Consider the following 4,391-nt stretch of genomic DNA (forward strand, 5'->3'; position numbering starts at 1 on the left):
TTCCTTCCGAGGAGTGGCTGGTGGGTTTGAACCGCCAGCCTTCTGGTTAGCAGTCAAGTGCTTTAGCCACTATGCTACCAGAGCTCCTATAATATTTTTATTAGCTTCCCATTTATTGTTTTATATGTCACTGATGAAGATTTTTAATACTGTGCCCCCTGTACCATTTTCCCCATAAATTCTGTGGTTCATAATGCATAATTTTACGTAATACAGTGATTTTGAGGAATGTATATGTTATATTATACCAAAACTAACAGTAAAAGCAAAATTATCTAATAACAAAAAGAATTATGTCAGGAAAAATATGAAAACAGAACCTTCAGAATGAACTTTCCAGAATAAATTTATCATCAGTATTATCATCAAGATCTACTGGACCCAATTTTACTTTTGTAGTGTCTTTCTTGAACAGTTTTTATTATTTGTAATGACTATTATATTATAAATTTTAGTTTTTCTTAAAGAACTTTCTTAAGAACAAATTTCATTCCAACTTGCAATTCACAGGGGTCCATTAGATACTTTCATAAAACTATGTTACATTATGGGATCTTAGTCATCTTGAAATATTCTGCCATTTCATTCTATGAGGAACTATTTCATTATTGCTCATAAATTATCCCCAAGTATGCTACCACTCGTCTGTCAGTTTATCATACTATGGGGACTTGCATGTTGCAAGTAAGGCTGGAAGTTTTGCCACTGGTATTTTCAAACATGAGCAGGGTAACCCACAGCAGACAGGTTTCAGTGGCACTCCCAGACTAAGACAAACTTGGAAGAATGGGGACAACCTCTTCTGAAAAAACTGCCCACTGAAAATCTTATAAATACTAGTGAAACACTGCCTGATATATTACTGGAAAACTTTATGAATAGCAGTGATGCACTGTTTGATGTACTGCTGAAGATAAGCCCCTCACGCTGGAAGGCACTCAAAACACTACTTGGGAAAAGCTGCCTCCTCAAAGTAGAGGCAATCATAATGCTTAAAGTAAAATTTTGGGGGCCTTCATTTGCTGATGGGGCATGACTCAAATTGGGAATAAAAAGCTACAGGCACTCATTAATAATCAAAATGTGGAATGTATAAAATATGAATCTAGGAAAATGGGAAGTTGACAAAAATGAAATGCAACACATAAAAATCAATATCGTAGGCATCAGAGAGCTGAAAAAGGACTGGTAGATCATTTTGAATCAGATAAGCTACTTCTACCAGAAACAACAAATTGAAGAGGAACAGCATCACATTCATCACCAAAAAGAACATTTCAAGATCTATAAGGAGCTCTGGTGGCACAGAGGATAAGGCATTTGGCTAACCGAAAGGTAAGCAGTTCAAACCCACTAGCCACTTTATGGAAGGAAGACAGGACAATCTACTTCCACAAAGACAGCCTCAGAAACCCAATGGGGTGGGGATGGGGGTTACTATGAGTCCTAATCAATTCGAGATCAGCGAGTTCTGTTTGCTTTGATTATCCTGAAGTACAATGCTCTCACTGATAGAATAATACCCATATGCCTACAAGAAAGACAAGTTACAATTAGTTTTATTCATATTTACATATCACCACTAAAGCCAAAGATGAAAAAAAGTGAAGATTTTTACTATCTTTTCTGCAGTCTGAAATTGACCAAACATGCAATGCAGATGCACTGATAATTACTGGTGATTGGAATATGAAAGCTGGAAACAAGCATAAGCATTAATAGTTAGAAAATACAGCCTTGGTAACAGAAATGATACCAGAGATCACATGATAGAATTTTGTAAAACCAACGACTTACTCGTTGCAAAGACCTTTTTTTAAACAACATACATGACGACTACACACAAGGACCTTCCCAGACAGAATACAAAGGAATCAAATTGACTACATCAGTGGAAAGACACAATGGAGCAGCTCAATATTATCAGTCACAACAAGGCTAGAAGCTGACTGTGGAAAACACTCAATTGCTCCTATCAATGATGTGCTCAAGCATAGCAAGGATTTTTAGGATGGCAGGCAGTGTTTCATTCTGTTGTATACAGAGTCACTATGTGTCAGAGGTGATTCAATGGCAACAACATGTTAAAAACAGACTAATAAGAAAACGAAGATGCAACTGCCAGGGGTCAACAAACTATGGCACATGACTTGTTTTTATACATGAATTGTTATTCAAACACAGTCATACATATTTATTTTGAAGCTGTCTTGGCTGCTATCACATGACAAAGGCAGCAGTTAGTAGTTTAGATGGAGACTGAATGGCTCACCCAACCTTAAATATTTACTTATCTGGTCCTTTACAGAAGTTTGCCAACCCTTGGCCTAGAGGATGATACAAGAGTGTAATAAGTTATCTCTACTGTGTAACTCTCCAGGTATTTTTCCCACTATGTTGCTAAGTATTGTAGCATTTTTCAAGAAAGTCTAAGAGACCATCTTTGTTGTCTTTTTATTATCTTTCATTGAACACAGCTGAAAAATTAAGAAGTCTTAATTTCTGCTCATCACAGCAAAGAGAAATGATTGAAAATGGAAGCTTGACAATTATCAGAAGAATCAGAAGATAAATCCAAATGGACAGCAGCACTCTGAACTCTAGTATGATGGTGAAATGTATTTTGATAAGGCAATCAAAGTTCCCTATCCTTACAATACTATATTCTTGGCAGGGAAAGAGATAATAAACATAAGTAAATCATATTGAAAATCAGATGATGTTGAAAAACTGATTGAAAATGGAGTCCGATCATAACACTCATGCTTAATACTTGCAAGTGTTCTACATCTCACTCAGTAAAAGTCAAAGTCTTCACGATGGCATCCAGGACCCTAGATGGTATCCCATGTCTTCTCTGAAAACTTTTCTTCTCTCTCTCTCTTCTCTACTCAGACTGGTTTCCCTGCCATCTTAAAAAAATACACTAGGCTACTTTCTTGACTTTCCCTCAAGTATAAGTGCTTTGAAGTCAGATTCTGGTGGTAGTCATGTTCTAGATATACTTTGAAAGTAGAACTAGCATTATGCCCCTGTTGTTGTTGTTGTTGTTGTTGTTATGTGCCATCAAGTCAAACTTGACTCATAGCGACCCTTCCTTAGGTTTCCAAGGCAGTATCACTACGGAAGTAGATTGCCCAGTCTTCCTTCCGAGGAGTGGCTGATGGGTTTCAACCACCAGCTTTCTGGTTGGCAGTCAAGTGCCTCAAGCATTATGCCCCTAGCAAGTTGCACATAGGGCAAAGGAGAGAAAGCAAAGGGTCAAGATAACTCAATGGCTTAAGTCATTTACTTATCTTCTCTGGTCTCAGTGTCCTTAGGTATAAAATGGTCATCATTATAGCATCAAACTCACAAAATTGTTGAAAAAATTAATCAAACTAGTATCTATAAAAAATAGTGTCTATAACACAGTGCTCAAAAAACATTAGTTATTTTTACTGTAGGGGTAACGTTGTCCCAAAAAGTTCCTTCTTTTCTTCTAATGCCTGTTTGGTTAAGCATTAGTTCCATGAAGTAAGCAGATCAAGTAAACCTAAACAGCACTCTGCTCTTTCTGTTCCAGCATTCTATCCTGATCACAGTTAAGAGAGGAGTGAGCTTATTTTGTTAGTAAATCAGTTTTCCATTAATAAAACTGAGATATTACTGGAACAGTTAAGATTCTTGGTGGAGAAGGAAAAGGGAGTGTTGCAATTTACTAAACTTCTACTGCACTGTACTCTCACTCCAAACCAAACCAAACTCACTGCTATCAAGTCGATTCTGACTCACAGCAACCCTCACTGTGCTTCCAAGGCTGTCAATCTTTGCAGAAGCATACTGCCTCATCTTTCTGCCATGGACCAGCTGGTGAGTTCAAACCACCAACCCTTTGGTTAACAGTCAAAAGCCTTAACCGCTACATCATCAGAGCTTCTTCTACTCTTCACTCACTCTCCTTGCCATTGAGTCAATTCCCCACTCCTAGCAATTCCTCCTTGGGTTTCCAAGGCAGTATTTCTACAGAAGTAGATTGCCCAGTCTTCCTTCCAAGGATTGGCTGGTGAGTCTGAACCACCAGTGCAGTGTAGTAAATTACTTACTATGGCTTTTCTACCCATAAGTCATTGTACATTCAGTGGTGGAATGAGCAACTGAGGAGCTTCTGATTGTAAATGTTATCCACCTGGGTTATTTCTGTTGGGCATGGCACAACGCAATGTTATGGGAGGTTTTCTCTCAGGTACTTAGAGTTCTGATGCTATGATTGGCTAGTTAGGCCACTCTGCCAAGCTCAAAAGGAGGCCTCCTAGAGGCAGAATCTCTCTGACTGCTGGTTGAGGAAGACATGCTGCTGAAAGAGACACGTGCTGCTGGGAAAGAGATGCAAGAGACATGCACTGCTGAGT

The 4,391-nt window shown here is 38.3% G+C and overlaps 1 protein-coding gene across 1 annotated transcript in view; it reads right to left on the reverse strand.

The window, feature by feature from the left end:
* The window catches only part of RASA1 (RAS p21 protein activator 1), a 196,979-nt gene that overhangs the window by 43,692 nt on the left and 148,896 nt on the right, over window positions 1–4,391 (reverse strand). The window lies entirely within an intron of this gene.

This window comes from Orycteropus afer, unplaced genomic scaffold, assembly GCF_000298275.1.
Source record: "Orycteropus afer afer isolate SDZICR_OR568_19922 unplaced genomic scaffold, OryAfe1.0 scaffold00105, whole genome shotgun sequence".
NCBI classification, from domain to species: domain Eukaryota; kingdom Metazoa; phylum Chordata; class Mammalia; order Tubulidentata; family Orycteropodidae; genus Orycteropus; species Orycteropus afer.